General features: G+C 40.7%; 1 pseudogene; it reads left to right on the forward strand.

The window, feature by feature from the left end:
- Positions 1-1,630: 1,630 nt before the first annotated feature.
- Positions 1,631-2,385, forward strand: LOC148935267 (uncharacterized; annotated as a pseudogene).
- Positions 2,386-13,497: the final 11,112 nt, after the last annotated feature.

Below are 13,497 nucleotides of genomic sequence, written 5' to 3' on the forward strand. Positions count from 1 at the left end.
AAACATTATCCGTGTAGAGTGCAATGTGACCGCGGGCGCGTATAACAACGACAAAAGTGTGCACACGATACATGAATTTTCGCCGAGCGTGCCACGAGGATATAAGATATCGGAAAGGCCGATGCAAATCATTTACTTGCCAGTCATCGTACGGAGCATTACGGAGCTAACGATACGCATTGTTGACCAGAACGGACGATTGCTCGATTTCAGAGGAGAAGAGATCACTATCAGATTGCACGTACGACGGCGACGGCGATAACGCGAGCGCGACATTTGGGATGCTCGTGTTGAACGAAGCGAAGCACGCTCAGAGAGATAACGCATCTTTTATAAAGAAAACACCAATCGACAATACTCGCTCATCCGGTTGCATCAAAAAGAGAAAGAAACTCAACGTATCGAACGTTAAATTTTTACAAGCTTTAGGATTCGCGGTGCGCAACTTGTGAGATGACTGACATCCTAAACATCGAAGACGAGCCAATCTTCGATGATCGCATCTTCAAGATTGAAACTCATACGTATAACCGTTCGCCAATACAACGTTTGGGTACAGTGATGAGATAAGAATACCCATACAGCAACAGGATCTGTACACATTGCCGTACGAAAGCTTTCTATATATCGAGGGAAAATTAACGAAGAAAAATGTTGTCGACGGATCTGATGTGATGTTGGGAAATAATTTTGTGGCGTTCATGTTCGATGAGATTCGAGCTCGATGGCGTGGAGATTGATCGCAATAGAAACGTGGGCATAACTAGCGCGCTCAAATACTACGTAACAACGTCATCCGAGAGAAGCGTGATTCTGAGAAATGCTAGCTGGGATGCGTGTACCAACGCGGATGGATATTTTAACTTTTGCATACCTCTCTACGTACTATTGGGATTCTGCGAGGATTACAGACGCGTGGTAATCAACGCTCGTCATGAGTTGATCTTAATACAATCGCGCAATGACAACGATTGCCTGATGGGAAATTCGGCATTGGATCCCGTGATCGACTTATTCAAGATACAATGGCGAATGCCGCACGTGTTATTGAACGAGATAACAAAACTATCGATGCTGCGCACTTTGGAGAGCGGACGATACTTGAGCATGGCTTTTCGCTCGTGGGATCTGTGCGAATTTCCGCTGTTACAGCGTACAACCAAGTATTCGTGGACCATCAAGACCGCTACTCAGCTGGAGAAGCCGCGATATGTCATCTTCGCTTTGCAAACAGGCCGAAAGAACATCATGACCGAGGACACGAGCCGATTCGACGACTGCAACTTGACCAACGTAAAACTCTATCTGAACTCAGAATGTTATGTCCGTACGATGATATGAATCTGGATTTCGAAAAAAACAGATGATTTGTGTTGTACGAAACATACGCGCGTTTCTGCAAAAACTACTACGGATACGAGTATCTCGAGCCAAGTCTTACCCTCACGTCTTTTCTACGTTACGGTCCATTCGTCATCATCGATTGTTCTCGACAAAACGAATCAGTCAAGAGCGCAACCGTGGATGTGAGATTGGAATTTGAGACTAAGGAGAACGTACCGATGAATACCACCGCGTACTGTCTCATTATACACGATCGCGTGGTTCAGTACAACTCGTTGACCAATGTTGTACGCAAGATCACCTAAGAGCATCGCTGGTATATGAGAGACAATAAAATCTATACATCGAAATCGATCGCAGTCTTCTTCTCGACAGTCATGTCTGTGCCAACGTTCGTAGACCTGCAAGGTTTCCTCGTTGAAGGACAGTTTGTCGTAAAAGAGTTTGCTGCTCTCAAAGAACGGACCGTTCTCTCTCATTACATTTTCGCAAGCCCTATACCGTGGCATTTCCTGGCAAGTGCCGACAAATCTCGCGCACGCTGGGTGATACGTCATCATCATAGACTGCGATGGAACGACGGAACGATTCCGTACAGCGAAGCTAAAAGTTTGATTACGAAAGCTGTGCACGAAAGAAGATAACGACGACGATGACGGCGATGATGCTGTCATATATGTCAAGGGACACGAAAAACGAAAATGATTGCGGAATTTGCTTCTGGACGATGAGCGAGAGCGCGTGTACATCGAGACCCTGGATGCGGATTACGAAGACATAGATTCTTTAAATAATCTAAATGCTGATAATTCTATACGATGTGGATATCATTATACCAATTGCGCGTTACAAAATGTATTTAAATTGTTTAATTGGTGGGCAGATAATCTTAAATAAACATATATAACATGTAATATATTTTCTTTTATTCCTTTTCTCCGCTATTACATTGATGATTACTTAATATTCCAACGATCCTATACATTTTTTTTCAATGTAACGTTCGATCGACTCATCGATGACAAAGAAATTGCGTTATGATTGAAGCGTGAAATTTTTTATTCACATTTTTCTTTTTTTCTCTTTACATATTTTTATAGCTGATTAGCTTTTTTTTTCTTGAAATAAAAATTTTATAATTAATTGATAATGACGCAATCTTTTTTTCTTTCAGTTTATAATAGTTTATAATAAAACAATTTATAACAGTAAACTCATTCTCGATCTGCAATTGTACGATTCTTTGTCTTTTTCTTGGTCACTAACATGTCTATTCAATGAAATACTATCATAATAGAGTATTGTCGTTCAGCGAGGTCATTGGATTTTTTGTCCACTCCATCTTTCAAATGAGAAGAAGGGGGGATTAACGCTCTGCCGTGTCAAAATTTACGCGGGTGCGATCAGTCCTCCGTCATTCGCTTGTATAAACGAACCATACGCAACGTACTCCGCTTCTTCATCATTCGTTTGTACGAACGATCCACACGCAATGTACTCCGCCAAAGAAAGCAGTGCACTGTACGATGGTGAAACGAAGAAGGAACGTAACGTGTAAGTTCGACATTTTCTTTTTTTCTTTTTGCAACATTATGCAATATTATGTACTTAATTGCTGTTACACAGCATTTCGATGGAGCCTCGCTCGGTGCGCTTGATGAGCAGACGTTACAACCTGACGGCTACGGGCTTCAAGTTTCTGGAAATTGGAATTAATGTTGGTCCACCGAGCTACGTAGAGATCGCCCTAGGAGATCATCGAGGACAAGTGCTGATATTGTCTCTCGAAACATGGAAAGGACTCCATGAGCAGCAATGGAATATCTACAAATTACGAAACAATTACACAGACAATTTTATAAGCGTCGGACCGTTAACAGTCCGAGTTTGTATGATGAACAACGTTACACTCGTACGTCTTGAATCTTCAAACGTACGCATTATGATGATCGAATCGACGCTACGCCGTATGTTTAATCTCGCCGAATGTATTGATATAACGATTCACTCAACTAGACAGACTCGTTGAAACGATCGAAGTATACGCGATTCTCCATTGCGTCTATTATAACAAATCCCGAGGAGGTACCATACGTGATACGCGATAGCGATATCTTCGATAGGCTTCAACTCGTCGATTGCGAATTGTTAGCTTTAGTTTTTAGTATGTATGAAAAAAAGACGATGTAACAAAAATGTAAATAAAAACGTTTTCACGTTTAAAAATATGATTTCAATCAAAACAAATTTCCCTATTTCCCATCTTAAAATAAAATAATATTTCAGTTATAATAAGATATTATTTATTGGTATAATCAATAAAAAACATCAATAAAGAGGGTAATATCTTTTTTTCTTATTGAATTCATTTCATTTTTCTATAGTTCACTTTTTTGTAGTTTCCCATTTTCCGTCGCCATCAAATTTTATTGTTTCCTACGTGAGAACTTGATCAAATAGAAATGAGCATATTCAGTATTTATTGCTAAAAAAAAACAAGAAGAAAATTAAGGAAAAGTGTCCATTTACCGACTAATACATTATTTTCATTGAATAACGGATTTTTCGAGATTGTTCGAAATGAACATGTTGCACGTACATTTATTGCAGCCGGCGGAATAACGGCGTTTTTTTTTCCTTTCTTTCCTACGTCAATTTCTACAAAAAAGTATCTTTTCTAGCAGCTCTTCCTAGACAAAAAAAGACCCCCTCCCTCCTTCCCTCTCAAAAGTACATTCCAAAGGATCATCGACAAAGCATTCCCCCTTCCCCATGCCTACCAGTTACCCCCTCTTCTTTACCCCCGCGTCACCGAGTTACCCCGCATACCCGCTCGGAGCTCCTGGGTTAGAACCGGCCTAGTATCACTACTCGCGCGATTCATAAGGAAAGACACCTTTACGTCAACAAATCAAAATCTTCGTTCGATAACGTGGAAAATTCGGAATGTCTCGATAAATTGACATCTTTTTTAAGTAGAGAGAAATTGAAAATTTCTCTCTACTTAAAAAAGATGTCAATTTATCGAGACTAGTACTCAAAAATTTGTACAAATCGATGAATCGTAATTGTACACAATTTTGCGAATCTGATCTATCTTTGACACGTTTAGTGAATGAAATGTGTTTTTCCTTTGTTATCGGCAGCAATTTTGCCTTCGTACGCCGTAGCTATTTCTGTGATAACAAAGTGCGCGTCATAACCGGATAAATTGTGAAAGACTACAAGAATGCAATATGATTTTTTATAGTTTAGATTGCAATTCGAATGTGCGGGTCCGCGGTAACGACCGGTAAGGTGGCAATGATCACGTACCCGCGTGTCGTACGACGCAAATGATTTCTCACAAATGTGACAATGCGTCGCGCTACGGTATGTCTCCCACTGATCTCTCGATAATGTTTCCATAGGGACATTCGCGGATAAAAAAAATTTTTATTTGATGCACCAAATTTTCGAGTTGCCGAACGAACTATGCAACGCAGTCTTCGCCGCAACAAAATTGATACGCCGATAACGCATTGTCGTACGAGCATCGCACATAATATCCTACGCTAAATACCTTGTGCTGCTGTTGATATGTGTACGACGTGTTTTCTCTTTGCGGTTCCATCCTTCGCAGTATGCACTCAAGATCTGCGTAGACGATGAATGGAAGTCGTTCTTTGTTGCAGTAGTTCTTGAAGTCGAGCCACTTGTCGTCCTCATTCGGCAGTCGGATGGCGCAATCGTTCATCCGTTCGCAATCCACCGTATGCGATTCCAATTTCTCGGATGACTTAAAATAATGTAAACATCTGCAAACGGAAAACATAATTTTTTAGTATTTTTAGCATTTAAATTAACAATTATAAAATATTTTACATATTTTACATATTTTTTTGTTAAAAAATGTGCATACGTACCGATCACAAAAGTATTTCTTGTGTTCTTTTTTACTTAGTTGCGAGCTCACAAGACGGGATAAGTTTTTGATGTACGCGAAGTGTCCATTATCGTCGCGCGGATCCTGCATGTACAATAAATTTGCATGTTTTTTCATCTTCTTTGTTGTCAGATGTATTGGGAGAATCTCCTTTTCCTTGACACTGTAAACGTTGATAGAGATTTCGTTGAGATGTTCGAACTTTTTAATTTGATTCAACGTCATCGGAAACGTAACGTCTTGGAGATTTAACACCGTCATATAATGTGGGTACGATGATTCCCGATTTGTATGCCTTTCGACCGGATGCAAGGCCGCGACCACTGATCATGCGAAATACGCATTGTCCGTTGACTGCACGTTAATTACCGCTCTCTTTAACATAATTTCCTGCGGTAACTCGATGTAATACCCGGCGTGCATGGGATTATATTTATTAACATTAATTGTTAAATTTAATATACGTGATAGCGCCCATCCACTGTCGCGTCCTTGAAATTCTTCGAGCGATGCCATGTAGGTTCGATGATGTGCTGCTTGTACCACTCATCCACATTTGACACTCGAAAGAGTTCACTATTTTTAGTGTTTATACTTTTATTGGCGCGTTTATCACTCGTCACAAACTCGCCGTTGAACGCGGTATTCACTTTTACATTATCGTGTCTTTCTACAATGTCTCGCACTCTTCGAGCACTACACTACCGGCATCTTTCAAAAATCGTCGCGGCTCGATATAGTTCACGTTGATCACCGCACCAGTCAATATACAGCTTTCAAACGCCGTATCAATCTCGCGCCAAACGAGAGATCCATTGTCTGGTGCTCGCGTACTCGCCACCCATGTACGAAACGTCTTTTTAATTGTACCTTTGCACCCGCGAGTCGTGTGATCCTCGCCACCATAGATTGTCTATTTGCAACAGTGAGTCGAGGACACTTAACACGACTAAGTTCTTCGAGTTGTTCGATGCACTCGTCGCATCGTTGCAGCAACGCGAAACACTCCACCAAAGTAGCGACCTGACTGCATTGTTCTAGCAGCTCGCGTTCCACTCGCTCGAGATGTTCCATTTTTTATACTACGTATTCCCACGAAGCACTTGCACTTGCACGTGATTTGTCCACAATATCTTTTTTACGCGGTGCAAATTGGGCACATGTTACATGACATTTTTATATATACGGACTGACTGCAATTGGAGCAAAATCGACTGTTTAACGCATCAAGAGTATTTATCTTATGCTTCCTAACGGCATACATTATTCCAATGTCAGTGTCCGTCAGACGAACTATACATTCGGCACATACAATTAGAGCACCACCCGTCGAATAATAAAATTGAATTGTGCAATGTTTTCTATTATTATTCAGTACAAGGAGTTCAGACGCGTAACAATTTTCTTTGCATAATCTGTTAGCTCCTCACTCTGATCACTTATGCAATCACTGTCGTCAGATAACGCGTGCTCATCATCTTCAATATCAATGTCAATGTCAATATTTCCAACATTCTCAATTTCTTCTTCTTCATCTCCCCTCACGTCCATTATATTCGCGATGTCTTCCATGTCTATATTTATCCATGTCTATATTTACATTCAATATTCGCACCGTCAACTACTTTTTCACACAGTATCGCGATCGATATTCGTTTATATTTCACACAGTATCGCGATCGATATTCGTTTCGAGACTTCCGAGATCTACTGTGATGATTTCGTGTCCATGGATCTACTATATATATCATGTATAATTTCGTTGTCCCTTTGTCGAACTCGAAGCATGGTCATAGGTTTTCCGAGTCACAATTTTGATTTTTTGTAGCAGCCCAAGTTTTCCCGTTTCTTTTACCCCCAATTTTTTCTCCGATAAGAAGATTCGATAGAAAAGATTTGATGACTTTTTTTAAAGACAGCATAACTTGAAAGTAACAGTTGGAATAATATCAATCGATATCCGGAAATAGTTTTTTTCAACAAAAAAGAAACTTGGTATTTATGATGGAATTTATCGGTGTTATTTATCGATGTAACATCGATAAAAAATCGTATTCAGTTTTATAGTTTCCGTTCCGTGTCACTGTCAAAATTTATTTGGCTCTTACGTGAAAACTTGGACCAAACAGGAACGAGCATGTTTCAATATTTATTATTAGGAAAAAATTAAGAGAGAAGAAGTGTCCATTTACCGACTTATTTTTATTGAATAATGGATTTTTTGAGATTGTTCGAAATTAACTCGTTACAACATGTACATTTGTTTAGCAGCCGAATTATTGGCGCTTCTCTTACTATGCTGTGACACGTATAATCGTCAATGCTATTTTTTCTAAATCGGGACATCATTATAAATCTTCCGAATTTGTTTAGGTACATTATTTTCATTAAATAACGGATTTTTTGAGATTATTCGAAACTAACACGTTGCGACACGTACATTTGTTTATTACAGCCGGAATATCGGCACTTTTCTTATCATGCTACGACACATACAGTCGTCAATGCTATTTTTTCTAAGTCGGGACATCATTATAAATCTTCCGAATCGCAATTTGTTTAGGTACATTATTTTCATTAAATAACGGATTTTTCGAGATTGTTCGAAATTAACTCATTGCAACATGTATATTTGTTTATAGCAGCCGGATTATTGGCGCTTCTCTTAACATGCTGTGACACGTACAGTCGTCATTCATTTTTTCTAAATCGGAACATCATTATAAATCTTCCAAATAGCAATTTGTTTAGGTACATAGCAGCTGGAATATCGGCGCTTTTTTTTTCCTTTTTTTTTCCTACGTCATTTTCTACAAAAAATATCTTTTCTAGCAGCTCTTCCTAGATAAAAGACCCTCTTCCCCCTTCCCCCTCAAAAGTACATTCCAAAGGACCATCGACAAAGCATTCCCCCTTCCCCGTGCCTACCAGTTACCCCCTCTCCTCTACCCCCGCGTCCCCGAGTTACTCCGCACATCCGCACCCCGTTCGGAGTTCCTGGGTTAGAACCAGCCTAGTATACTTACTGGTATGATCATCCATATATATCAGCACGATTTTAGCCGCGATCAACTCTTTGAAGACCGCGCGTATGAACTTCTGAAACACCAATAGAGAATTACATAATCCGAATGGAACTCTCAGAAATTCATACTGCCCATCGGATGTAACAAACGCTGTTTATTTTCGGCTGTTTTCCTCCAATGCAACATGGAAAAACTCGTTTCTCAAATCGAGTGTGCTAAAAATCTCTGCTCCCCGCAGTTCGTCTAACTGATCCTCTATTAAGGATAACGATCCTTAAAAATCTTCTTATTGATCAACTTATAATCAACGTACAGTCTAATCGATCCATTTTTCTTTTTTACTAAAACTATCGGGCTAGCGTATTCCGAAAGAGATGGCCGGATTATGCCATCGCGCAGCCATTCGTCAATTTGAGCATTCACAACTTCTTTCTCCGATGCAGAGAATCGTCTAGGCCGCTGATATACAGGTTCATCGTCTTTCAAAATTAATTTCATGCTTACATCGACCGTGCACGTCGAAACCGGTTTATAATTTTCCATCATTCGTTCTACATCCCATTTATATTCGTCACTAACAACACACGCTACATCAGTTTCGTTCGCTTCACGCACGTCATCAATCATAAAAATTTCCGGCAATTTAGAATCGCATAATATCGTCTTCGAGCTTTGAAATTGTGATTTTACCTTTCTTAATATTCGTCTCTACAGTGTCCAAGAAATTCGATTAACAGATTATTAACGTGCGATATCAGTAGATGGATCCGCTACTACGTGTATTGTCACTGGATACGAATGGCCATCTATCCCTATTTCGCTGCAGAACTTATCGAGTGTTCTGCCTAATCCCGAGCCAATACCGCGAAATCGAGTTTCATCGCCTTGTACAAGCGGCGCGCCTATTTTAGCGTAACCCCGTTCGCGCATTAATGTTAGGTCGCTACCCGAATCGATCAACGCGGTTATGTCGCACCCGAACGAAACATTCTTACAACATCTTTTTTGACCCTTCTCGAATATCGTTTTGAATTTACTGACGCGCACTGGATCATTCACCTTGAACTTCGCCGGAGTTGCGATTTTTACATAGCTGTATACCGTGGAAAGGAGTCTCTCCTTTCCATGGTATATGTCCAGTCGCATTTCAATCATTTGATGCATGCGATTGTTATACTCCGAGATTAAACGCGGTAAAAGAGTCATCTATACGATCCGTTGAGCGTAAAGAGTCTCCACATGTCGTTCTTAAGCGTGTGATTGAATCGTTCCACGATCGCTTTCATCACCGAATGTCAAATATAATGACGTATATTGTACTTCTTCGTAACTGTTTTTACAGCGGCATTATAGAACTCCTTGCCCTTGTCCGTTTGCAGGTTTCGTGGATATCAAGCATTGTCGCGAAATGTGGACAACGCTGCGGCTACCTCGCTTCCTTTTTTTACTTTTCAGCAGTATCACCCACACATACACGTCAATAACCATCAACATGTAGTTGTAACCCTTGTTGTGTTACGCGTACGAACGCATTTCGACTACATTGACCTGCCATAGGTTGTCGTAACCATGCATCATGACGCGACGACGCGAAAAGTTCCCTCGCGCGGCCGTGTGAGGCTTTCTGACGAGTTTCCTCTTCTCAATGTTCATCTCAATGTTCACGCATTCGCTCGCGATCGATTTACGCGGAGATGCGATTCGCGCTAGTTTTGTTCGTCGTATTGCGTATACGCTCTTATTCCTTCTTCCAAACATTAATTGCATTTCAGGATATCATGTCTTGCGTCTTGAGTGTGATTAGTACTAACTTGTCTATCCTTTTCTTAGTCATCATTTTATCTATGTTCAACGAGGCTATCGTTCTGTCCAACGTGTCTCTCATTATCGCTTTGTCCGTCAATTCTCTCACGATCCTCGGTCGATCATGTTACGCGCGAGATTCTCCATGTCTCTCGAGATCCTCTCGCAGCTCGTCGATGACGCGTTAAGGTCGTTCCATAAGGATTCCTCTAGGTTCGTTTCTCCTGAACGTCACCAATCATTTCAACGACCTTTCTGATCTCGCTCAAATCTTTCGCTCGCAGTTTGTCGCATCTCTCGAGAGCGCTCGTCGAGCGCTTATTCTATTGCGTCTTTCATCTCCTGTATCCGTTTGTCGATCAATGAGCAAAACCTCTTTCTTTTTTTCGACTTGTTGCAGAACATCTACCTCCGTTGTTACGTCGTAATACTATAGAAAAATATTCCGAATCCGTTTGTTCATACTTTCCAGCTGTTTTGTAGTTCGTTTATTAAAGATTTTAACTCTTCTCTCCTTACATCGTCGACGTAACCTTTGGTTGTCGCGTCGGCGTCCAGGTGTCATATTTTACGCCTATTGACGTCATAATCATTCGGGTTCAAGCAGAATGCGTTGCGGCAGACGTATGTTTGAAGCGACTCGTTCGTCAGACGATCGTCGATGCTGCACTACTTTTTCAGAGATTTTCCGAACTTGTTCACGAACATCGCGCTCGATCAAATCGTTCTGAATAACGAATCTACTATGCGTGATAATCTAGTTATTTCGTTTGTAATCTCGGTAACTTCGTACTGTAAAAACAATCTGGCTACACGTGCCATAGATTCTTCTAATTCGCCGATCGACTTAGCTATTCTTTCGTTCGTCTCCGATAGCAACATTCGATATTCACCGAGAGTTCGTCCGCATAACTCTCTCTTCATCTCGGAGATCCTCGTCGATGTTGATGTCTCCGCGTCTCGAAACGTATCTACGTAACTCTTTCTCGCGGCGTCGGTGTCGATCCTCAATGCGGTTAGATGCCGTATCATTCTTTCCCTCGCCTTGTAGTGATCAGACAGAGCGTGTTGTTACCCACGTAACGACGCATGGACTCGATCAACGATCGCGAGTGTACTCTATCGTCTCCGCTGAACAACTGTAACGGTCTTCTGAATTTGTTCATCAACATAATGTTCAAACGAGCACGAAAACGGGAATATCGATTGCGTCAAGCGCGCGAAGCTTTTCGACGGAATCTCGTTGTCCTGAGCGTTTGCCCGCTTAATGAGAGATGTCGAGCAACCGAAAGCGGTCGACTAGCTCATTGGGATCGTCCCAGTGAACGTATTCGATTCCGTTGTGGCCCGCGATATAGCATTGATCCTTCTCCTCGTTGCCTTACCCAGTCCAGTACTAGCACCTATTTTATCTTTATCGAGCAAAAGCGGCGCGATGATATGCTTGTACTTAAAACTTTCGTTTCCTAGAATGGGCATAAATGCGTTGTGATCACATCGATGGGCGTTCGTAATCAACAGTATACTCTTGTACGTTTGCTTGTCATTCTCCGTATATATGACGTCGGAAAGTCTTTTGAAGATTAACTTGTTTATCTTCAAATTATAAGTTTCGGAATATTCGTATATTGCGTGTCGCCTACGATTATGCTGCTATCGGCGTCCATGTTGAATTGCTTGTCGCCGAGCATCGCTCTCGTCGAAGTACATACCGTAAACGTAATCGATCTCGCTTTGTCTGTCTCCGCTTAGAAGTGCTCACATGCCTGCAATCTAATGGTTCCCGTTGCGCGTTCGAGGTCGATTCCTCCGATTCGTTCCTAGTCGCGGGTCTCGTCGCCGTGATCCTAATTGAGGTTCATTAAAAGATTTCGTCGGTCTCATCGGCGGCTCGTCGTCGGTCTCGCGTTTCCTCTCAGCGCCGATAGATACGCTCGAGTCGATTCTCTCGGTCGTTTCGCGCGGTATTCTCGATTCGTTTCAACGGCTGAACGATCAGTTTGAGTCGTATCTCCAGCGCAATTTCTTCCTCTATCTTACCAATTTTCGCTCTGTGCTTTTGTATATTATAAAGCCTGGATATAGTGTACAGAGTGCTGGGTCTTTGCGATCTCTCGCGGCGTTCTTTCTCGTTGGGCGATATCCATCATCGTCGTAACGTTGACGTACAACTGACCATTTTATATTACAGCGAAATTGTTAAATCTTCGTCTGTATTTATTGCTATTTTTATTGATAATTATGAAACCGTATGCACTGCCAACACGCGCGACACAAGACGCAAAAATCCTTGTACGACATATCGTGTGTTCATATCAGTGTTCGTTATAGACATATTTCACAAGGAGATGATCCCGATTATAAAATTCCAAATGGGATGAACCATAACCTATTCGAAGGAGGGTGTTGGTAACGGTAAAATAGTTTAAATTGTAAATGGGCTTTGGTTTCTGAAAAAATTGCAAGTAAAGTTGGGCACCCGATCAGCTGTGGAGTAAATACTGGAAGCATGCACCGATAAACAAGAAAGTGACGTAGCTGAGCAACCTGAGCGATACTTTTTTCGTCCGACGTGAATTCGAATCTGGGCAGTGTTAAGTTTTTTTTTTTAAGTAAACGTTACATTTTTTAATACAATTAATTTTTTTTAATTAATTTTTTTATGCTAAAATATTAATCGTTGCACAATTTTCGTTATGAATAATAATAAATAACAAGAGTTTAAAAAATTTGAATTATTTATTATAAAACTTTGTATATGTGTGACATTGCCATACAATTTTGTGGATGAAAATCAATGTAGAACCATTTAAAACACAAGTAGAACGTACACCATGAACATTTTGTAAATGAATTATTATTTTTACAAATATATTTCATACTATGAGTATCTAAAGGAAAACATAATTGATTTATATTATGATTTACATTGAAATTTCGCGTTTGGATACCAGCTTTGATGCGTAACCAAACAAAAAACTAAAAATTAAAAATTGAAAATTTTTTAAACTTTATTTGCAATTTTCTCAGAAATCAAAGCCCATACATAAATCATTTTACCGTGTTACTACACCCAACCTGCTTCGAATAGGCTGGTTCATTCCAATTGGAATTTTACAATCGGGATCATCTCCTTGTCAGATTGGTGCCATCATGCCTAAACAGAATCAAAAGATTCGTGTTGTCGCGTATCAGGTGCTTTGGAATTTTAGCGTATTTCTGACAGAGATAGAAACAGTCAGCTGTTCGACTCATAGCGAAGTACTCCCTGATCGCATCCTGCTTGTCGCAAACCACGTCGTCCAACATGAATATCGCATCGGGAAGCGTCTCGGTGGTATGACATCACTATTGTTAGAGAACGCGTGATAGCCGATCTCGTCCATCGACTCGAGCAAC

The sequence above is a fragment of the Pogonomyrmex barbatus genome, unplaced genomic scaffold (assembly GCF_055798465.1).
Source record: "Pogonomyrmex barbatus isolate J1 unplaced genomic scaffold, ASM5579846v1 scaffold5, whole genome shotgun sequence".
In the NCBI taxonomy this organism is placed as follows: Eukaryota; Metazoa; Arthropoda; class Insecta; order Hymenoptera; family Formicidae; genus Pogonomyrmex; species Pogonomyrmex barbatus.